This window comes from Hemitrygon akajei, chromosome 15 (assembly GCF_048418815.1).
Source record: "Hemitrygon akajei chromosome 15, sHemAka1.3, whole genome shotgun sequence".
NCBI lineage: Eukaryota > Metazoa > Chordata > Chondrichthyes > Myliobatiformes > Dasyatidae > Hemitrygon > Hemitrygon akajei.
Window position 1 is genome coordinate 19,396,941 of NC_133138.1, and position 25,076 is coordinate 19,422,016.

At 41.2% G+C, this 25,076-nt stretch overlaps 1 protein-coding gene across 1 annotated transcript in view; it reads left to right on the forward strand.

Annotated features, from left to right (window-relative positions):
* Positions 1-25,076, forward strand: part of sgcd (sarcoglycan, delta (dystrophin-associated glycoprotein)) — a 574,429-nt gene that overhangs the window by 505,535 nt on the left and 43,818 nt on the right.

Consider the following 25,076-nt stretch of genomic DNA (forward strand, 5'->3'; position numbering starts at 1 on the left):
ATACAATTACTTATGATTTACCTATGCTCAAAAAGTGTCCTTTGATGGCAAAAGTCTCTCATGATATTTTTCAGAAACCAATGGATAGTCAGGAAAATTTAAAACTTCTGGACAATAGAGAATAGACAATAGGTGCAGGAGTAGGCCATTTGGCCCTTCTAGTCAGCACGGCCATTCACTGTGATCATGGCTGATCATACACAATCAGTACCCTGTTCCTGCCCTCTCCCCATATCCCTTGACCCCGCTATCTATAAGAGCTCTATCTAACTCTCTCTTGAATGCATCCAGAGACTTGGCCTCCACTGCCTTCTGGGGCAGAGCATTCCACATATCTACCACTTTCTGGGTGAAAAAGTTTTTCCGCATCTCAGTTCTAAATGGCCTACCCCTTATTCTTAAACTGTGGCCTCTAGTTCTGGACTCACCCATCAGTGGGAACATGCTTCCTGCCTCCAGTGTGTCCAATCCCTTAATAATCTTATATGTCTCAATCAGATCCCCTCTCATCCTTCTAAATTCCAGTGTATACAAGCCCAGGCGCTCCAATCTTTCAACATATGACAGTCCTGCCATTCGGGGAATTAACCTTGTGAACCTACGCTGCACTCCCTCAATAGCAAGAATGTCCTTCCTCAAATTTGGAGAACAAAACTGCACACAGTACTCCAGGTGGGGTCTCACCAGGGCCCTGTACAGCTGCAGAAGGACCTCTTTACTCCTATAATCAATTCCTCTTGTTATAAAGGCCAGCATGCCATTAGCTTTCTTCACTGCCTGCTGTACCTGCATGCTTGCTTTCATTGACTGATGTACAAGAACACCTAGATCTCATTGTACTTCCCCTTTTCCTAACTTGACTCCATTTAGATAGTAATCTGCCTTCCTGTTCTTGCCACCAAAGTGGATAACCTCACATTTATCCACATTAAACTGCATCTGCCATACATTTGCCCACTCACCCAACCTGTCCAAGTCACCCTGCATTCTCATAACATCTTCCTGACATTTCACACTCCCACACAGCTTTGTGTCATCAGCAAATTTGCTAATGTAACTTTTACAAAATCATGTGAGCCGATCATAAATAGAATAGTAAATATGTACATAATATTGACTATTACAAGGGTTCATTTAACATCTTCAATTCTTGTGGGCCAATGATAGCATAAAAATACAATACTTCCAAAAATGAAAGGATCCATTAAAGGTATTTGAAATTATGTATCATATCTCACTAATGTTATGGATATATTACAATTATTCTTCTGATTTTATACTGGTCTCACAAAGCGATGTATTCTTGGGCAAAGCAAGACTATTTTCTGTTGAAGTTGGAACAACTCGTCTGGCAGTTGAATGAATATCAGAAAAGTCATTGGAATGTATTTCCAGCATTTCATTAGAAACCAAGGCTGAGGCATTGTGGAAGTTATGGTGAGGCAAGGGTTAATATAACGTCCAGGCAAGGAATGATCGCAGGTACGAAAGACCTTTGAAGAGCATTATAGAGCAGATCAATACACACAAATTGCTGGAGGAATAGCCAAACAACATCTATGGAAAATGTTTCAGGCCGAGTCTCTTCATCTGGACCTGAAAGAAAGGTGAAAGTCAAATTAAGAAGGTGGGAGGGGAGGAAGAAGTTCAAGGTCATGGGTGATAGGTGAAGCCAGAATGAAGTGGATGAGGTATTTGCATGGGAGCAATCCCTACAGAAAGTGGAAATTTGGGGGGGGGGGTTAGGGAATGATGTACTTGGTGGTGGGATCTCCACTCATCCCTCCCCGCTGACCTCCCTCCTGCTACTTACCCTTGCAAGTGGAACAAGTGCCACACCTGCCCCTACACCTCCGCCCTCACTACCATTCAGGGGCCTAAACAGTCCTTCCAGGTGAGGCGACACTTCACTTGGGAGTCTGTTGGGGTAATTTATCGTGTTCGGTTCTCCCAGTGTGGCCTCCTGTACATCGGTGAGACCTGACGTAGATTGGGAGACCGCTTCACCGAGCAACTATGCACCATCTGCCAGTAAAAGCAGGATCTCCTGGTCACCTCCTATTTCACTTCTACGTTCCATTTCCATTCTGGTATGTCAGTCCATAGCCTCCTCTGCTGTCGTGATGAGGCCACATTGAGGCTGCAGGAGCAATTTATCTTTTGTCTGGGTAGCCTCTAATCTGATGACATGAACATCAATTCCTCCAAGTTCTGGTAGTTGTCTCCCTCCTTCACCATTCTCTATTCCTATTTAATTCTCTCACCCAATCTCCTTACCTGCCCATCACTTCCCTCTGGGCTTCCTCCTCCTTCTCTTTGTTCCACAGTCTTCCATCTTGTTCTATCAGATTCCCCCTCCTCCAGCCCTTTATCTCCTTCACCAATCAACTTCCCAGCTCTTTATTTCACCCCCTGCCGCTCTCCCAGTATCACCTATCACGTACCACCTGGTACATCTTCCTCCCCTCCCCTACCTTCTTACCCTGACTTCTCATCTTTCTTTCCGGTCCTGATTGTAGGGTCTCAGCCCAAATCATCCACTGTTTACTCTTTTCCATAGCTGCTGCCTGGCCTGGCAAGTTCCTTCAGCATTTTGTGTGTGTTGCTTTGGATTTCCAGCATCTTCAGATTTTTCTTGTGGTTGTGATTGTAGACCATATTCCTGGAACCACACTGGAGATGCGATAAAAAATAAAGCGAAAGTATGTAAAACACACATACCAACTAAAGGACCTTATTAACTTCAAAGTATCATCGGTTGTTAGCTTGTAGACTCCATTGAATTTGAACACCTCTACTGTGAATAGTGATTGATCTTCCAAGTAAGGAATTCAAACAAACTGTTTACCAAATGGTCCATAGCCGATCGTCAATTCTATATAAAAATGGAATTTCTCCATTCAGACTTCAGAACAGCGTGGTGATAGAGGCTGTACTATTCCTCTTAAGCACAAGTAAAGTATGATTTTGGAATGACTAAGTGTGTTCAGACACCAGCTAATCAGTGATGACAGCATAAAGCAGCAAGTGATAGTAAACGCAGATTTTGAGCTTTGCATCACTTTTATTCTTCAGGGTGTTGGAGTTTTATAGAGGTGGCCATGTTTGCAAATCTTCATTGATATTGGCCGCATCTCTTTGTTGAAGATGCTGCTGATGTTTAATGTGGTGTGACATATGGAGAAGAATAGAAGAAGATCAGAACATGATTCTAGGAGTGCGTTTTGACAAAGAGTGCTGTTCATTCTTATGTACTGTAAAAGGAAATGGATCAACTTTTCATTAAATGTGAAAGCAAGGACTGCAATGCAGGTGATGGGGCAGATTATTTGTAATCACAGGAAGTTCCAACACCAGATAGAAATTTACCTGAGGTATGACTTCCTCTGCTTGCTCTCTTATAAAGGTTGTAAACATGGAATATTTCATCAAAGTATTAAGGCATAAAAACATCATGTCCTTTATGGTAACAGTGGATAAAAATATTTGAAGCAGATATGGCCACAGAAAGTAGGATTACCTGTGAATTGCTTCTACAAAGAGTCAGGGAAAGCACAATGACCTAACTGACCTTGACAGGGAACTTTTTGATTCTTTGCTACATGATAACAAGATAATAAAAATATTATCTTGTGTGCTATTCATTTTGAGTATTGCTGACAGATGAGGGTGTGCAAATATAATGTGGAAATCCAGTAAAATTACTGGATTGTAGTATCCAGATACTACAATGGGGAAAAATATTGAGAAGGGAAGTCATTGTGAAAGAACATGAAGATATCGGCTGAGAAAGAATAGAGGTTGGAGACAGGGCTGTTAAATCTCTGCTTCTCTGCACTATGCTTCTTCTTTATGATCTCGAACACTAGAATACAAGGCTTTTCTTTAAATAGTAACTCACCTACTTGTACAATCCAACCAAAAAGGGATATTTTGGATGTGAAGATTTAAAAGATTCTCAAAAGGACTAATTAGTTCTGCTAAATGTCATATCGTGTCAAAATAAAACTGCCAAGTGGCAATTGCCCCTAATTGCTTGTGTTACCATGGCTTAATGGTGAAAGACAATTAAATTTTAAAAAAATGTAATTATATCCCGAATAATATATTACCTGGAGATTATTGTCTCCCTAAAGAGGTCATTAGTTCAGTTATGAAAGCAAAATATTTCTGCAACATATCATTGATCAATTCATTGTTCCTTACAGATTTCAGAAATACTCAAGTGTTTATTCTGGATAGTTTTTCAGGCCAAATGTTCTACTTCAGTATTTTAGTAATGGATTAATGTAATAGAAGATATAGCACTTCCTAACACAAAGACCAGTGTCTAATACAAAACACTTAATGCTAATACTTACTTTCACAATGGTTTTCAACCAAACTGTAATTGTAAATAAGGGGGTTAGCTGTAATGCAGAGCCAGTTTCAAGTGGGTGGGAAAAGAATGTGGAATGTTTTTGCTTCTTTATGTTTGTTTTGTTTTACATTTTAGACCAGTTTGCAATCCATTGTTAACTGGCCTCTTTAGGCCTTATGAGGGATACATTGAAATTTAAATGAAGGCCCGTTTTCATATGAAGGAGAGCCATTGATCACACTCTGCACAGATCCCATTGAAAATTGGACAATAAGGATGGGAGATTTGCATACTAAAATTCATGGAGCTTCATCACCCTTTCCTCCACTAGTCCAACTGTTTTATAGAATTCATCTCGTCAAATTGAAGAATGGTACCGCGGGTCAAGTTACCGTTGGGTAGTTTTTATTAGTTTCCAGTCCTTAGCTGTTTTTCCTGTATAAATAATTGGGCAAACTTAACAATTTTCCAAGTTTAATTTTGGACAGGAGATAAGACTGACCACTACTGAGATTGCTTACACAGAGACAATAAATAGCTCAACGAAAATGATCTTTCCACTAATACAAAAATCTTGTTCTGAGAATAACACTGTCCTTTTATTTGCATAAATTTTGTCTAATTGAAGGAAGATGTGAATGTAAGGAATAGAAGCTGGAATAGACTCTTCAGCTTCTTGCAACCGCTCTGTCATTTATTGGTTATTAATACAATCAATGGCCACTTCATGAGGTACACCTGTACACCTGCTCTTTAATGCAAATATCTAATTTGCCATTCGTGGCAGCAGCCCAATGCATATCAAGAGGGTCAGCTGTTTTACGAACCAAACGTGAAAGAAAGGTGATCTAAATGACTTTGACTGTGGAATGATTGTTGGTGCCAGATGAGGTGGTTTGAGTTTCTCAGAAACTGCTGATCTCCTGGGATTTTCATGCACATCAATCTCTAGAGTTTACAGAGAATGGTGCAAAATTTAAAAAAAACAGTGAGCAGCAGTGCTGTGGGCAAAAGTGCCTTGTTAATGAGAGAGTTTAGAATGGTTCAAGCTGGCATGAAGACAACTGTAATTCAAACTGATTACAACAGTGGTGTGCAGAAGAGCATCTCTGAACACACAGCATGTTGAACTTTGAAGTGGATGGGCAACGGCAGCAGAAGACTGCAAGCATACGCTCAGTGGCCACTTTATTAGCTACTTCCCATACCTAATAGTGTGGCCACTGAGTGTATTTCTGTCTCTTTTCACACCATTTATCTTAAATTCCATATAAACCAAAAATCCATCCATGCCTGCCTTAAACTCATTTGCAGAAGATCGACAGATCTCTTGGACGTAAATTAGAACATAGAAAGTTACAGCACAGTACAGGCCCTTTGGCCCACAATTCTGTGCTGACCTTTTAACCTTCTCTGAAATCTAAACCTATGCTAAGTAGCACTCCATTTAACAATCATCCATGTGCCTATCTAAGAGATTCTGAAGTGTCCCTAACATTCCATGCGCCACTGCTGTCTGTATAAAAAACTTACCTCTGACATCCTCATCTCCTGTACTTAGATCCAATCACATTAAAATTACATCCCCTTGCATTAGTCATTTCCTCACTGGGGAAAAAAGTCTCTGGCTGTCCCTCAATCTATGTGCCTCTTATCATCTCGTACACCTCTATCAAGTCACCTCTTACCCTCCTTCACTTCAAAGAGAAAAGCCCGAGCTCACTCAACTGTCCTCATAAGACATGCTCTCTAATCCAGGCAGTGTTCTGGTAAATATCCTTTATACCCTCTCTAAAGCTTCCACATCCTTCCTATAATGAAGTGACCAGAACTGAGCTCAATACTCCAATTATTACAACAAATCTGATTTTGGGAGCCCACCCTACGCTTCTCATGGACTGTTTGTCCCACTCACATCAGGGAGGAGGCTACGTAGCATCCACGGCCGGATCACCGGATTGAAAAACAGTTACTTTCCCCAAGCAGTGAGGCTGATCAACACCTCCACCCACTAACCCACCCCTCCACACCCCCAACCACCACTACTTTATCATTTCCTGTCAGAGTCACCTAATGTACAGACACTCCTGTGCCTAGCGTCACCTTATGGACATACAATCAATCAATGTATACAAGCTATCTTATGTAATTATATATATTATGTATTTTTATATTATTATGTTCTTTACCTTATTGCTTGGGTGGTGGGGTGGAGATATCTCTCTACCAAAGGAGGTCGAAGGTGCTCCTTCCCTCCACTAGCCTGCAGGTCACCCTTGGGCAAAGTGTAGCACCTGGTTATGTGACCGCTGATGACAGGCAGATAATAGAACCATAGAACACTACGGCACAGTACAGGCCCTTCAGCCCTCCATGTTGTGCTGACCCATATAATCCTTTAAAAAAAGTACTAAACCCACACTACCCCATAACCCTCCATTTTTCTTTCATCCATGTGCCTGTCCAAGAAGCTCTTAAATACCCCTAATGTTTCAGCCTCCACCACCATCCCTGGTAAGTCATTCCAGGCACTCACAACCCTCTGTGTAAAAAACTTACCCTTGATGCCTCCCCTAAACTTCCCTCCCTTAATTTTGTACATATGCCCTCTGGTGTTTGCTATTGGTGCCCTGGGAAACAGGTTCTGACTATCCACCCTATCTATGCCTCTTATAATCTTGTAGACCTCCATCAAGTCCCCTCTCATTCTTTTACGCTCCAAAGAGAAAAGTCCTAGCTCTGCTAACCTTGCTTCATATGACTTGTTCTCCAATCCAGGCAACATCCTGGTAAATTTCCTCTGCACCCTCTCCATAGCTTCCACATCCTTCCTATAATGAGGTGACCAGAATTGAACACAATACTCTTAAGTGTGGTCTCACCAGAGATTTGTAGAGTTGCAACATGACCTCTCTACTCTTGAACCCAATCCCCCTGTTAATGAAGCCTAGCTTCCCATAGGCCTTCTTAACTACCCTATCAACCTGTGCAGCGACCTTGTGGGATGTATGGATTTGAACCCCAAGGTCCCTTTGTTCATCCACACTCTTAAGTAACTGACCATTAATCCTGTACTCAGTCTTCTGGTTTGTCCTTCCAAAATGCATCACCACACACTTGTCCGGATTGAACTCCATCTGCCATTTTTCTGCCCAACTCTGCAGCCTGTCTATATCCTCTTGTAACCTTCGACAACCTACAGCTCCATCCACAACTCCTCCAATCTTCGTGTCATCTGCAAACTTACTCACCCATCCTTCCGCCTCTACATCCAGGTCATTTATAAAAATCACAAATAGCAGGGGTCCCAGGACGGATCCCTGCGGCACTCCACTAGTCACCGACCTCCAGGCAGAATACTTTCCTTCCACAACTACCCTCTGCTTTCTTCCTTTAAGCCAATTTTTTATCCAAACAGCCAAGGTTCCACTTATCCCATGCCTCATGACTTTCTGGATGAGTTTCTCATGAGGGACCTTGTCAAATGCTTTGCTAAAGTCCATGTAGACCACATCCACTGCCCTACCCTCATCAATTTCTTACAAATTCTACAAGTTTGCCAAGTAGATCCTACAAATATTGCCTGAAAGCCACAATTATTACCCCCTCCCTACTTATACTGTTCTTTATTAGATCAGGCAATGTAATGAATTGTCTGATTATCATGCAAAGCTAAAGAAGTCAGCCAATAGAATCAGTTAGCAAAAAACATAGGTGTAAAGACATTCATGAAAATTTATGAAGATTCCAGCTGCACCAGTTCAAAGGACTGGCTTTTACTTTCTAAAATGGTGTTGACAAAGTGATAGGAAATTGACACAGTGAGTTAGTAGGCTGCAGGGAAACCCAAGGGAGCTTTCTGAAGAGGCATGTTGGCTTTAAGGCTTAAACAGATCTGAGGTCTTTTGAAGGGAATTTCAATCAGCACTCTCAACTAAAGAAGTATGCAGCCTTAACTTAAGTAACTGTGCTTTGTTGATAGCAATTTACGTAATGTGCATGTCTGAAATTATGTGACCTGCATCTTTTAAATTATTTCAAAATCAGTCCCTACCTAGAATTGAGAACAGAAATTGTCACAGAATTCAGTATATGCATCTTTTTTAACAACTAATCCTCTCTACAATGAATGGATTTCCTTCGGCTCACAAGGAACAGTCTTGCTGGACTGACAGATGTTAATTGACTTTACACTGAGCAGATGCATACACAGAAAGAAATGGAAAGAGAATAGTATATAAAAGAGAGTGATCTTACACAATTACTACAGAACTCAATAGTTTAGAAACCCAGTCATGCACTGCGTATCTTTTATATGCTACTTGGTTTAAGCAAAGTGTAAAACCAGTCACTTAATATACATCTTAATGCCGCTGATGCAATGTTAAGTACGTACTTATAATAATGAAGCATGGGGAAGATGAAGGTTGGTGACTTCTGAGCTTGTGAGCTCTTACTGTGCATAACTGTAATAAAGGTCAAGAATCATCTTGCTTTTGTGCAAAACCTCTTTGATGTTGTGCATGCAGAATTACTTGTTCATGAGCCAGAAGACGCTAGCACAAGTCTTTCACACATATGCCATTTTAGTCCACATTTTATGGATGATACTATTTCTAGGCCATGGACTTCTCAATGTGACAGTGTGGTTGTACAGAATTCTGGCCTTGGCAGTCAGGAATCTTCACAGCAGTTTCAAATCAGGAAGGAGTGGATCATTACTATCTTATACTATTGCTCTCAACCCTTCTCATTCATTCCGCTCTGTTCAGTTGCAATATTCAACCATGGCAAAATGCAGTTCTTAAGTGTCCAGGCTCAATGCAAATATAACTATTAATCAGCTCATTTTTGTTAAATGTTATATATAATCCTGTACAATTGAAGGATGGGAGATACAGAAAATATTATAGCAAAGGAAGTGCTTATGTACCTATGTATATAATGTTAGATATAATTTATTATTAGATATAAATATTTAGATATTATTTATCACTAATAGATATTAGTGATAAATGGGCAGAGGAGGAAGTGGGGGGGTGATGATACTAAGTGGAATTTCATGCTTTTGTGATAGGGGTGTTATTAAGTTTGCTTAAACTGAACAACAAGGTTGTAAGCAACCTTATTTAGTTTAAAACATTATTCCAGAACGATTAGAGTACCACACAAAACCAGGAATAGTGTTTAAGACAGGGGTGTTCAAAAGACTTCACAATATTTGGAGATGATCTTGACACATTACCTTTAGATGCTTTCTGGAAGCACAAAGGATCTATAAATTTGAGCAAAAGTACAGAAAAATGTCTGTGTCATCTGTGTCAATGTGAATGGAGGAGGACAAAAGATAGGCCACTTAGAAATTGTAAAGCCGGTGGAAAAGGGAAAGGAAGAATCTATTGCTGAGGAATGTCTTTCTCTCATTCACTCAGTAAGGTGTTGGAAAAGAACCAGCAAATTAAACTAACAACTGAGAATGCTTTATTTCCAAAAGAACTTACATTGCACAAAGTAGCATTCCTTGCAGAGAGAGACAGCTTTTGGCAGCCTTTAGCACATTTATAACAATGTACAGAGGAAAGCTGGCAATGGATAATAATTCTTAAAGAGGCACATACATAATATTACATAAGCCACAGGGTATCACCTAATATTACATAAGCCACCCTTAAGGAATCCTCTGAAATTATTAGATAAGAATGGTATTAAACGAGGCCAGTTCACCAGAGCTGTGAACTGAGGATTGAATGAGGAAAATACTAATACAAGGAGTAGCCAGAGTATCACAGAATCAGAGACTGCTGCTTTAATGTGGTTTTGTTGCTGAAGGAAACCATGAGAGGAATTCATAGTGGGGAGCAAATCAGTGATCCTCACCCTCAACAATTGCTCTTTCAGTTCCTCAACTTTTTCCAAACTCAAGGTGTAACCACGGACACCCTCATAGTTCGCAGCAATGCCTGCCCTTTTGTTGACTATGTGACACAATCTATGCTCCCCAACTCCTTCTGCACTACTTTGATAACTGCATTGGTGCTGCTTCATGCACCCATGCTGAGTTCACCAATTTCATCTCCACTCTGTCCTTAAATTCACTTCGTCCATTTCTGATATCTCTCTCCCCTTTCTTGATCCCTCTGTCTCTATTTCTGGGGACAAACTGTCTATCAACTGATAATTCTTCCCACCCTGTCTTCTATAAAAAAAATGCCATTCCATTTTCCCCCGAGTTCCTTCGTCTCCCCCACTTCTGCTCCCAGGATGAGGTTTTCCATTCCAGGAGATCACAGCTTTCCTCATTCTTCAAAGAATGGTTCTCCACCACTGATGCTGCCCCCACCTGCATTTCCTCTATTCCTCAGAACTCCAAGCTCACCCCATCTTCCCACTGCCTTAGCATGGATAGAGTTTCTATTGTGCTCTCCTACCGTCCAGGAGCCTCCACATTCAACGCATCATTCCCTGCAATGTCCACCATTTTCAACGGGTCCCTTCCACCAAACACATCCTCAACCTCTCCCCACTCTCCGCTTTCCATAGGAATCCCTTGTGATTCCTTTGTCCATTTGTCCCACCCCAGTAATATCCCTCCTGGCACTTATCCCTGCACACAGCCAGTGTTATATCTGCCTGTTCACCTCCTACCTCAGCTACAGTAACAGCCCCAAAATTCCTTCCAGGTAAGAGAACTCTTCACTTTTGAATCTGTTGGGGTCATCTGCTCTATCCAGTACTCATGATGAGGCCTCCACTACATTGAAGAGACCTGACATAGATCAGGGGAACTGCTTTATCACGTATCTCCGCTCCATCTGCAACGAGAAAGGTTTCCCTGTGGCTGACTATTTCAATTTTGATCCCCATGCTCATTCTGAAACATCACTACACGGCCTCTTTTCTGCCATGATAAGGCAACTCTCAGGCTGGAGATGAAACGCTTCATATTTCCTCTGGGTAGTCTCCAATTTGATGGCTATGAACATTGATCTCTCCGTCTGCCAGAATTTTTTTTTACCCCTCCCCATTCCCTCTTCTTCTTTTCCACATTCTGCCCCCCTACCTCTTCTCCACACCTGCCTATCACCTGCCCCTGGTGCCCTCCTCCTTCTCTTTCTCCCATGTTCCGTTCTCCTCTCCTCTCAGATTCCTTCTTCTCCTGACCTTTACCTCTTCCACCTATCACCCCCAGCTTCTTACTTCATCCCCCCTCCCCACACCCACATATCTTCACCTATCATCTTCTAGCTTGTACTCTTTCCTCTCCCTCCATCTTCTTATTCTGGCTTCTTCCTCTTTCCTTTCCTGTTCCAATGGAAGCATCTCGGCCCAAAACATTGACTCCAGCATTTTGGGCATTGCTCTGCAGAATCTCTTGTGTTCAGAAACTTACAGAACAAAAGGGAGTTTGGAGAATGATCAACAGCTAAGAAGGACAAAAACTGAATGACAGATTTATTTGAGAATTTGCATGATCTATTTTTCTTATATAATGTTTTATTTTTAACTAGAAATTACTTCAGTTGTATTGAGGCAACTTGTACTTGTGAGTCAACTTATGACATTAAACCATTAAATCCAGCTCCATTACCTCTGTGACAGAATTGGAGCTCTTGTCATCAGACAGAGTAAAATAAATACCAGTATAACAGTATTCACTGCTACACTTTGTTTCATTCCTATTCTCAACATCATCTTTCATAGGGGCAATCAGATTCTGTTTTTAACCCCATCCATGTGGGTGGCTGGACATGTAAGTTCACTCCCATTAATCACTCTGGATCAGCTATGAGATGCCATCTCAGTTTTGCTCTACTGAACAAGTTAGAAAGACATCTTGCCAAAGAAAGTGAAGACCTTCCCTTTTTCGACAACAGTGAGGTCTGGTTGTGCAACTTTCTGAAACTTCCCTTATAATACCTAGAGAAATGAAATTGTTTCTTCAGATTAGTTTGATGCTTTCTTCGGGTTGTTCTCTCCCTTCTTCCTGATCACTCACGGACAACGCGACTTTGCAAAGAATTGGGAAATCAGTAAAAGCCAGATGAGGTTTTAAATTACATAAGAAAAAACTTCTGATGAATTAATTGCACCTCAGCCTTTGCACCTCCCTCTGCAACTGGATCCTCGACCTCCTAACTGGAAGACCACAATCTGTGCAGATTGGTGATAACATATCCACCTTGCTGACTATCAACACTGGTGCACCTCAGGGGTGCGTGCTTAGCCCATTCTCTGCTCTCTGTACGTACATGACTGTGTGGGTAGGCATAGCTCAAGTACCATCTACAAATCTGTAAACCATACAACCATTGTTGGTAGAATCTCAGGTGGTGACGAGAGGGCGTACGGGAGTGAGATATGCCAACTAGTGGAGTGGTGCCGCAGCAACAACCTGGCAGTCAATGTCAGTAAGATGAAAGAGCTGATTGTGGACTTCAGGAAGGGTGAGACAAAGGAACACATCCCAATCCTCATAGAGGGATCAGAAGTGGAGAGAGTGAGCAGTTTTAAGCTCTTGGGTGTCAAGATCTCTGAGGTTCTAACCTGGCCCCAACATATCAATGCAGTTATAAAGAAAGCAAGACAGCAGCTATACTTTATTAGGAGTTGAAGAGATTTGGCACATCAACAAATACACTCAAAAGCTTCTATAGATGTACCATGGAGAGCATTCTGACAGGCTGCATCACTGTCTCGTATGGAGGACTGCACAGGACTGAAAGAAGCTGCAGAGGGTTGTAAATCTAGTCAGCTCCATCTTGGTTCTAGCCTACAAAGTAGCCAGGACATCTTCGAGGAGTGGTGTCTCAGAAAGGCAGCGTCCATAATTAAGGACCTCCAGCACTCAGGGCATGACCTTTTCTCACTGTTACCATCAGGTAGGAGGTACAGAAGCCTGAAGGCACACACTCAGTGATTCAGGAACAGCTTCTTCCCCTCTGCCATCCGATTCCAAAATGGACACTGAACCCTTGGATGCCTTCCCATCTTTTTTAATATACGGTATTTCTGGGTTTTTTTTGCACAATTTCTAATCTATTAAATATACGTATACTGTAATTGATTTACTTATTTATATTTTTTCTTCTATTTTATGTATTGCATTGAATTGCTGCTACTAAGTTAACAAATTTCATGTCACATGCCAGTGATAATAAACCTGATTCTGATTCTGATTTTGCAAGTCACACTCCAGCTCTGCACTTCGCAAGATGATTCTGAGGTGACAACACTCATAAAGCTGGAGGAATTTACAGGTCAGGCAGCATCTACAGAGGGAAATGGACAGTCAAAGTTTCAAAAACATGGATATTGTCTGAACTGCTAAGTTCTTCTGACATTGGTGCTTTGCACCAGATTCCAGGTTTTGCAGTTTCTTGTCTCTTCATTTTTTTAAAAAATTTTTTTTATTAGTTTTTCAAAACATTTTACAAAATTAAAAACCCCAAATCCCAATGAGGAGCATTAATACAGTGCAAGATTAAGCATACAATAACAATATGCTACAAAGGAAGAGAATTTAACAAAAAAGCACCTAAATTAAAGACAAGTGAGCTTAGTGTCCTCCCCAAGCCCCACAACACAAGAAAAAAACAACTCCAGACCAACCACCACACAGTATAAAGAGTATAAGTCCGGACAGTCAAACTCCCAGACTGTGAATACACTTAGCAACAGAGGATAATAATGCCTACTACCAGAAAAAGAAAGGGAGCTGAAAGCAAGGGACCGAAAAGAAGAGAAAAAAAGAAAAAAAAAACCCTAGTCAAGAGGAAGGTTATGAAAGTACTCGATAAAAGGTCCCCAGACCTTATGGAACTTTAGATCCGAATTAAGAACTGAATAATGAATTTTTTCGAGGTCCAAGCAGGCCATAATGTCGTTAAGCCATTGCGCATGAGTGGGCGGGGCAACATCTCTCCATTTAAGGAGGATCAAGCGTCTCGCCAGGAGAGAGGCAAAGGATAGTATTCGGCATTTGGTCAGACCCAGACATAAATCTGTCTCGCCCCAAAAACCGAACAGAGCAATTAAGGGGTTAGGTTCTAGGTGCTGATTCAGAATACCCGATAATGTGGTGAAGACATCTTTCCAGAATTTCTCCAAGCTAGGACAGAACCAATACATATGGATGAGAGAGGCCACGCCCCTCTTGCATTTATCACAGAGCGGACTAATGCCAGGGTAGAATTGAGATAGTTTAGATTTAGACATATGGGCTCTATGAACAATCTTAAACTGTAAGAGGCAATGGCGAGCACAAAGGGAGGTTGAGTTAACCGATTTGAGAACTGAGTCCCAGCTCTCCTCGGATAAGGAGATATTTAAATCCTGCTCCCAAGCCATTTTAATTTTATCCACAGGGGCCCATCGTAAGGCTGCTAGTTTATCTCGGATAATTGAAATTAAACCTTTACCTAGTGGATTAATGGAAAGAAATAGGTCCATAGCATTTTTCGCAGGCATTTGAGGAAAGTTAGGAATTAAAGGAGCAGTAAAGTGTCGGATTTGGAGATATCTGAAAAAGTGAGCGTTAGGCAGGTTGAACTTAACGGAGAGCTGCTGAAAAGAAGCGAAGCGACTATCAATGAAGAGATCTTCAAAATGTCTAATGCCCTTCCTGTACCAAACATGGAATGCTGAATCGTACGTAGTAGGTAAAAAAAGGTGATTATGTGCGACAGGGCTAGAAACGGAAAACCCCTGGAAACCATAGCATTTCCTGAACTGAGCCCATATACACAAAGTGTGACAAACAGAGGATTAGCTATTGATCTGGGCAGACTGCTAGGGACTGCAGAGCCAAGAAGAGCAGATATAGATAATTCTTTAGTGGAGCTCAACTCCATTGCCACCCAGTTAGGGCACTCGGGTTGACCGTGGAAGAAAGACCAGAAGGCAGCACAACGTATATTAGCTGCCCAGTAATATAAGTGAAAGTTAGGTAAAGCCATGCCACCCTCTTTTTTAGATTTTTGGAGGTGGATTTTATTAATTCTAGAGCGCTTATTCTGCCACAGATATGACAAAATAATAGAGTCTAAGGAATCAAAAAAAGATTTAGGAATAAAAATTGGGATAGATTGAAATAAGTATAAAAATTTGGGGAGAACATACATTTTAACAACATTAATACGACCTACCAAGGACATAGATAGAGGTGACCATTGTACCAGACTCTGTTTTATAGTATATGAAAGATTGACAAAGTTTTCATGAAATAGATCTTTAAACTTCCTTGTGACTGTAATTCCAAGATAAGTAAATTGATTATGGACTACTTTAAAAGGGAGATCACGAAATATTAGTTCTTGTGCTTCTTTATTAATTGGGAAAAGTTCACTCTTATGTAAGTTGAGTTTATAGCCAGAGATCTGGCTAAACTGGTCAAGAAGTGAAAACATTAGAGGTAAGGATGTAGATGGATTTGAGAGAAAGAGTAATAAGTCATCAGCATAGAGAGAAACTTTATGCTCAACACCCCCTCTCCAAATCCCGGTCAATTCAGGACAATTTCGAAATGCTATCGCCAGAGGTTCTATAGCCAAATCAAAGAGAAAGGGACTTAAGGGGCATCCCTGACGGGTGCCACGTTTGAGATTAAATACTTGGGATTTCTGAAAATTAGTTAGAACAGAAGCAGTAGGACACAGGTACAGCAGTTGGATCCAAGAGATGAAACTTTGGCCGAGGTCAAATTTTTCTAAGACTGCAAAAAGGTAGTTCCACTCTATACGATCAAATGCTTTCTCCGCATCAAGGGAGATAACACATTCAGGAGTCCCAGTTGGAAATGAGTATAAAATATTAAATAGACGCCGAATGTTAAAAAAAGGGAGACGGTTTTTAAAAAAGCCTGTTTGGTCATCAGAGATAATGGAGGGAATAACGGTTTCTAATCTATGAGCCAACACTTTAGCTAAGATCTTTACATCAACATTGAGCAGAGAGATCGGCCTATACGAGGAACACTCTGTTGGGTCTTTGCCCTTTTTTAAAAGAAGAATAATAGATGCCTCATTGAAAGAGGGTGGCAATTTGCCTTAATTAAACGAGTCAGATAATACTGAAAGTAACTGAGGAGAAAGAAGTGAAGAGAATGATTTATAAAATTCCACAGGGAACCCATCAGGTCCAGAAGATTTCCCTGAGGACAGTGCAGAAATTGCAAAAGATATTTCTTCTGGTGATATAGGCGCATTGAGTTTGGCTTTGGAATCAGATGAAAGTGAGGGGATATTCAGATTCTGTAAAAATTGATCTACAGAGATATTGTCATTCAGGGATTCAGAGGAATAAAGCCGAGAATAAAATTTTTAAAATGCGTCATTAATTTCTAAATGATCCGATGTAAAGTCTCCGTTCTCCTTCCGGATCTTTGTAATATGTTGTTTGGCTTTGGAACGCCTCAGCTGATTGGCTAGGAATTTACCAGACTTATCCCCATGAATGTAAAAGCGGCTCTTGCTTTCGAGAAGTTGGCGTTCGACAGGTTGAGTGGACAGAAGGTTAAATTTAGTTTGGAGTTCAACGCGCTTCTTGTATAATTCAGGGTTCTTAGTTTGGGCATATATTTGATCCAAATCTTTAATCTGGTTAATGAGGTCTGCTCGATCTGCACGGGATCTTCTATTGAGATTTGCTGTGTAAGAGATTATTTGACCCCTCAGATATGCTTTCATGGCATCCCAGACAATCTGGGATGGCACTTCAGGTGATGTATTAGTGTTAAAATAAAAGGTTATCTGGTCCTTAATAAATTTTACGAAGTCATCATCCGATAATAAAGTTGAATCGAACCGCCAGTGTTTGTTCCTCTGAGGGAGACCAGGAAAGTTCAGAGAAAGGGTAATTGGGGCATGGTCAGAAATCAGTATACTCTGATAGTCACAAGAGTGGGCAAATGGGATAAGTTGGTTGTCGAGTAAGAAATAGTCAATTCTAGTGAAGGTATGATGAACATGTGAGAAAAAAGAATAATCTCTCTCCGTAGGATGGAGGAAACGCCATATATCAGAGATACCAAAATTAGAGAGAAACGATTGAATAGCTAAGGCAGATTTAGTAGGTGATCTGGTAACAGAGGACAATCGGTCCAGTTTAGGATCCAACCAACAGTTGAAGTCACCACCCAGTATAAGAGAGTATGAGTTTAAGTCTGGTAGTGAGGAAAAAAACCGTTCAAAAAAGTTAACATCATCAAAGTAGGGGGCATACAGGTTTGCTAGTGCAACTTTAGTGTTATATAGTTTACCAGAAACAATAATAAAACGGCCATTTGTATCAGATATTTTATTATGGAATTCAAAAGGAATATTTGAGTTAATAAGAATGGAAACTCCCCTAGCTTTAGCGGCAAAGGATGAATGAAAATGCTGACCCGCCCACTTTGACAGAAGCCGGGAGTTATCAAAACAACGAATATGAGTTTCTTGGAGGAAAGCAATGTCAGCTTTGAGTTGTTTAATATGTGAGAATACCTTCCTCCTTTTAACAGGGTGGTTCAATCCCTTTACATTCCAGCTCACGATTTTAAGTGCACTAGCCATTATCAATTATTAATGCGTAAAAGGCAGCAGGCATATAAAAAGTCAAGCAGTACAATAGCAGTCTGGGAGCAGAGATGTAAACATAGATTCGTAAGGTCAAAATATAAACATGTCCTAAGCAATAAAGAGATGTTGGAACTGGAAAACCCACCCCATCCACACAACCCAAAACTAGACGGCTACCAAAACAAGTAGCTAGCTCTACCAAAAAAATTAACCCAAATACAACTTCCAGATCTGTGTCATTAACAACAGTTCCGTATAAATACTATAGCAAATAATAACTAGTTTATGCACTAGAAAACATAACTACAGATTAGAACACCTTCTGCAGAAATATAAAACTTAATAAAGAGAAAATCGGAAGAAAACCAAAACTAACCTACCCGCGAAAAATTATAGAAGAATAAAGTAAGAGAAAGGGGAAAAAAAAGGTAAGAAGGAAAAAGAAAAAAGAAGAGGAAGGGGAAAATTATAAATTCAAGATGAGTATTTATCAACCGTTTACAGAGAAGGGAGAAAAAAAATCAGAGATTAGAAAAAAGGGGTGAAGAAAAGAAAAAGATAAAATGAATAAATATTTAAAACAAAGGGAAAATAAATCAGCAGTTGAACTCTGAACCGACAAACAGGGAGGCCTTCACTAAAGACTTCGAACCTCCAAAACAAGTTAGAGTTCGTTGTAGAACTCTGTAGGTAAAGTTATACAAGAATAAAAATAGATTACACACACACCAAATCCTGGGAGAGATTGTCAACAGCCCTTAAAGTTTCAATGAATAATGTCTGAGTGATTCAAGTGAATTCCGAGTCCAGAGAAAGTAATTTTACTACGAGGAGTACTTATCCACCATTTTAGGAGGTCCGATCAGATTCCAAAGATGACTGGATAGCCGGAAGACTTGCCACAAACGCTTCAGCTTCCTTCGCTGATTTGAACCACTTGAATTTCCCGGTATTAAGCTTGATTTGTAGATCAGCAAGGTTATGAAGGGAAGGTTTGAAACCACGATCAAAAAGCACTTTCATTGCGCCTTTAAACTCAGCGCGCATCTTTAAGGTCTGGGGTGCAAAATCTTCCACAAAGCGAATGGTTGTATCCTTGAAAGGAAGCGACTCCCTGCGACACGCCTCTACGATCAGACTGTGTTTTACCTGGTATTGATGGAAACACAAGATTACTGGTCGCGGGCAGGAACCCAGAATTCCGGGAGGAACGTAAACTCTATGTGCCCGTTTGAGCTCGGGTGGCTTCGGAAGCAAATCTTTCCCAAATAACTCACAGAGAGACTCGGCGAAAAACTTCACGGTTGATCCCTTTTCAGTCGCCTCTGGTAATCCCAGAATTCTGATATTACAGCGTCTGCTGCGATTTTCGAGATCCACCATTTTGGAAAGAAGTTTGTTAGATTTTTCCTCTAAGCTGGAACAGAGAGTCTCCAAGTATCGAACACGACTTTCTAAATCTTCAGAAGTCGAATCGATGCGAGATAAGTGTTCAGCATGTTTGTCCACTTTATCGTTGATCCGATCCAGTTTGTCTTCTAACTGTTTGAAAGCAGTTTTAAATTCCTTTAAGATTTCGTCTCGGAGCTTTCCAAGCGCAACCATCGTCTCGTCCGACGGGGTCATAGCTTCTTTTCTCCCGGATTTAGAACTCTTGCTAGACATTGTAAATTAGATATATTCACAGGTAAGTAAGAGATACCGAAATAATTCCTAACTAAGGTTTAAAAAATGGAGACATTTAGTGCAAAGATAGCGACAATAACGGAACAGAAGTTCGGAGCAGCTAAGCAGTCGCCATCTTACCGGAAGTCCTGTCTCTTCATCTTGACTCTGAGTTTATTGACATATAGCTTCTGCATCTTCAATAAAAGTATTTTTCTTCCAGCATGAGATTGCTTCCAACATGTAAAATTAAGGATAGAACAAACGTTTTCTGGTTTTTGTTATGTTTTCCTTCAGAAGCTAGTTCTGCACAAACCTTCGTTACACCAACATGAATATTTAAAATGGATGTATTGTGGAAGTCTGTCTAGGCCGCTTATTTTATTCAATCAAGGGAGCAGCTCCTGGGTTTTTGCCATTGGTAGTCTATAATAATCTGGCAGGGATTCAGAAAGTGGACTTTTTTTTCCCTTTTTCCCTGGTATGACATGAGGATTGCCCTGAATGTAGCAACTCGTTTAAAAAAATGATCAGGCAGGATATAGATAGGTAGGAAAATTGTGTGCTACATGACCTTGGGACTGCTACCGCTGTCAAGATGGAATTACTTAAAAAATAATTCTGGGCGTAGATTGGTTTGTATCAGCAAATCGCTGGCCCTTATTTATACCATAGCTGATTGTCTATACCGTTGTGTACAATAGCCAGCTGATTTACATAGCAAAATCAGTAACGCTATGGAACACACCCACTCCCACCCGTTCTCTATCTTCACTCGTATATGTGTCATAGAAATGGATTTTGAAAAGAACATTCTATAAAAGTTAATGGTATCAAATCTGCAGTGATAACACATGGAAATCTGGTCAAGCTAAACGATTTTCCTTTCAGACTCTGCGGAAGAGTCATCCAATTCTCCACACCATGTTCTGACAGATAGGAATTTTACAATTGCTATGCCCCTCCACCTTCCAGTGAATCACCAACTCAAACTCTTTTCCTCAGTATGTACCTTGACTGTTTCAAACTTCTGGTATGAAGTTCAGTGAATAATCTTCTGTTACTAAAAATTATAGGTGCTTGATCAGTAGCATGGACAATGGGCTGAAGGGCCTGTTTCTGTGCTTTATGATTCTATCTGTTCTCTCCCCAAAGGTGGAGCAGCTGTCTCAGTGCCCACATTGGAGATTATGTGTATTTATCTTCAGTGTACTTGAAGACATGATTTGAAACATGTAATAGTTCCGTCTCCAGATTCAAGATCAGAATCAGGTTCACTATCACTGGCATAGTAGTAGTAGTAGGCAGCTGTCGATCCCAGGGCATCATGGGTTTGCGCCTCTGGTGGACTGTGTCCTTTCCAGGGTGCAAGCCTGGGCAGGAAGGTTTGAAGAACTGGCTGTTGCCCATGCAGCGGGTACACCCTCTCCTCGTCACTGATGTGGTCCAAGGGAAAGGCGAGTGCCAATACAGCTTGGCACCAGTGTCGACACAGAAGTTGTCAGAGTGAAGTTGTAAACAACTTCAAACTGCCTTAGGGACTCTGGCTCCAGATTTCTTCTTGAGGTTTACTCCTGAAGCCTTTCCCATGGGTGGGTATGGCCACAATGCAGTGGCGGTTTAAAATCGGAGCTTTATTTTTCTTAGGTGAGCTGCCAGCCAAGGCTGATGAGCCCCAACTGCCTGAAGCAACTGGTTTTGAAGTGCCAGTAGTCCACCTTTGGCCCTTCTCTTGTCAATAGAAACAGTTCCGCCAGGCCTAGTAGCTAAGCCACATGTGAAGGCCAAGAAGTGGACTTGGGTGTCAGAGGCTGTTAGAGTCGCACGCCATTTTGGTGCACTTTATAGGTAGTGGGAGCTTATCCCCCACTACTGCCCCACCATGCCAACCTCAGGAACCATCACTGGCATATGCTTTGAAATTTGTTGTTATGTGGCAGCAGTACACCTTAGGAAAGATGAGATGCAATTCGAATTGGAAAGAAGAACCTCAAAGCAAGAACAGGCTGTTACAGCTCACCCAATTTATTTAATCCCAAAATTAAATCATCCTAGAGGTGGCCAGACTTTTAGGCTTGGAGGAACATTTTCCAGCCAGAGTAAATAAAAACTGCCAGCCAAAGATCTTCAGGCACTTTCATTCAGATGATGTACTAGTGTGCAGAAGCCTCGTGGAGATGTGCATTAACAACAATGAACATTCAGTGCTCCTTTGATACAATGTCAATTGTTGAATATTTTATTGAGCACACAAGGATCATGGAATCTCTGGAAAGTTATGGCATGTGTCAGCATTAGTCTTTAAGGTAGATAAGCAAAGCAATGGCAGAAATGTTGCATGTCGAAGAAGAAGATAGGTCACATGCACATCGAAACATTGCAACATACAGTGAATTAAATTGTTTTGCATGTAAAGTTTTGTGTTGAGTTTTGATAGCCAATTGATGACATTCATTGGTTTTAGCTAAAGAACTGTTACCTTTAGATGACCACTGGAGAGGGCAGAGTACCTTCTACATCCAAATGAGTGCATTCTTTAACTTCTCATCAATACTGATGAGCGTCTCCCACTCCATCCTCCCATCATCCCGCGTCCTTTCGCAAATATGAGAAAATCTGCAGTTGCTGGATATCCAGAGCAACTCATGCAAAATGCTGGTGGAACTCAACAGGCCAGGCAGCATCTATGAAAAAGAATGAACAGTCAATGCTTTGGGCTGAAACCCTTCATCAGTTCTGGAATGGAAGAGGAGAAGTCAGTGTAAGAAGGTGGGGGAGAGGAGGAAGACCAAGGTGGTAGGAGATAGATGAAACCAGGAGAGGGTAAGGGTTTGAAGTAACGAGCTGGGAAGCTGGTTGTTGAAAGAGATAAAGGGCTGGAGAAGGGGGAATCTGAAGGAGAGGATAGAAAACCATGGAAGAAAGGGAAGAATGATGAGCACCAGAGGGTGATGATGGGTAGATAAGGAGATAAGGTGATAGAGGGGAACAGGAGTGGGAAATGGTGAAGGAGGGGTGGGGGGCAATTACTGGAAGTTGGAGAAATCGATGTTCATGCCATCAGGTTTGAGGCTACCCAGATGGGATATAAGGTGTTGCTCCTCCAATCTGAGTGTGGCCTCATCGTGGCACTAGAGGAAGCCATGGACTGACATGTCAGAATGGGAATAGGAAGTAGAATTGAAATAGGTCCCACAGATATACAGGAGGCCACACTGGGAGCACTGGATACAGTAGATGACCCTGAAAGACTCACAGGTAAAGTGCCACCTTACCTGGAAGGACTGTTTAGGACCCTTGAAAGGAAGTGAGGAAGAAGGTGTAGGGGCAGATGTGGCATTTGTTCCGATTGCAAGGACAAGTGTCAGGAGGGATAAGTGGACAATGGAGTCATGTAGGGTGTGATCCCTTTGGAAAGTAGAAAGTGGTAGGGAAAGAAAGGTGTGCTTGCTGTGGGATCCCATTGAATATGATGGAATTTAGGGAGAATTATTTGCTGGACGTGGAGACTAGTGGCATGGTAGGTGAAGACAAGAGGATCCCTATCACTGGTGTGGTGGCGGAAGGATGGGTTGAATGTCCTTTCCTTGTCTTCTGCTCAGCTATTCCACCACCTACCTACTAAACCCCTCACCACCACTATATCCCTTATTCCAACCTTCCACTTTATTTGTTTGACCAAAGTCTTACTGATGGTGGAGAAAACTCAAGGGGTTGATTGATATAGTTCTGCTCCTGTTTCTTTGCTTATCGTGTTTTGAAAAGTATATTAGCTCTCCATTTCCTTTGGTTATTGAACAATTGAGGTGGAAGGGCATTTTATCATAGGCAGTATCCTGGGCTTTGTGTGTGGTGGAATTTCAGAATCAGTTCAGCAAACTCGCTGCAGGCCAACGATTTGGTCCCTCAAATATCAAAGAATATTCCTATGGAATATCTCTTTGTCACTCAATTAATGATGAAGTGATAGGCTGTGATTTCAGTGAGGGGTAACATGCTTCATTAACTCAGCAGTGGTTAGTTACTTCCCTATTGCAGATGACACATTATTCTCTTTGGAGGTGGAGTATATTTCATGTCTGAGTCAGAATGCTATGGATTAAATCCAAATACAGAAAGCGGAATACAAGTTGGCAGACACTCCAGTGCTGAGGGAATGCTGCAATGTCAGAGTTTCTGTCCTTTGGATGAAACATTAAGCAATGTGCTCTCGCAACTTTCTGCCTGTTATGCCTGTTGGCATTTAGGGCAGCAGTGAAGGTCCTCCATCTCCTTGGCAGTGTTCTAGGCATCCTTCCTCATGCCAGCAGTTTCCCCTCAGCTTTCTCTACTATCTGCCATGCAGATCCGAGGCGGCAACTCAGGAACACAGTTGCACACAGATGTAGAAAGATTCTTCATTGCTGTTTCCGCAACAGTTTTGTCTGACCAGTCGGGGTTGTTAGCCCTGATTTGAACCCCAAACCTGAAGGAACAGAGGACCACTCTTAGTGTAGCCTCTATCCTTTGAGCTGTTTGGCATGGGTGACCCTTCTGAGAGCCAAAGCATAAAGCCCTGACTCCAGGCAGCGTAGCTTTCTGAGTTATTGAGGCACTCAAGCCTACAAATCACGACAATGTTATGGTCCTCTTGGAGGCTGCCTTCTCAGGGTGATGTAAAATTTTGCATTGAACTATTTAAAAGGTGAGCAAGTGAGTTCTTCCCAGCACCTGACCCAGTATTTGGTCTCTCACTCAACATAATCATGTACTGTTTAGCTACCAACAATGATTATACTTTAAAATGTCCTCATGACTTCCTTGAGTTATGTAAGGTTTACAAGTAGATGTAATTCTTTACACCAGATATTCAGCTGATTTATTTTTTAAAAAATAGCTCTAATAGCTCTTTAATAGCTCTATACTTTTTCTTAAAGATCTGATTTGTGAATAATAGATTAGAGTCACTGCAACTTCAGTCTCAGGGTTGTATATGGTAACATGAAGGTCTGCCATCTCCTTGGCAGTGTTCAGACCTTCCTTCATCATGCCAGTAGTTTCCTCTCAGTTTTCACTACAGAGTGGAATATATTTACTTTTAACTTTGAACTTTCTTTTATTTGGGCAATGTCACATTGGCAGAAATCAAGCTTGGGTGTCCCAAGAGTTCCAGTCACTGCACCAATTTTCTCAGGAACTAATTCTTTTTGTGCCCGATAAACATTTAATTATTCACTTTATCTGATTTGAAGCCTCCAGCTTTGGTAAGGGACTTAGTTCTTGATTATTAGACATAACAGCAGGAATCACTTTGGAGCCTTTCTCATTACTTCAGTCGGTTTACTTAGGCTGTTCGGAATTAGCTAATCTCAGAGAGGGTATATAAGAGAGTTAAATCTGCTTCATTATTTCAGGATTACAAACCAGATCCCCTAGGTTTCAAGATTCACTTCCCGATGGCTGTGGAATTCCTAATTGCAGGACCATCAGACTCAAAAATGGTTACTTCCCCCAAG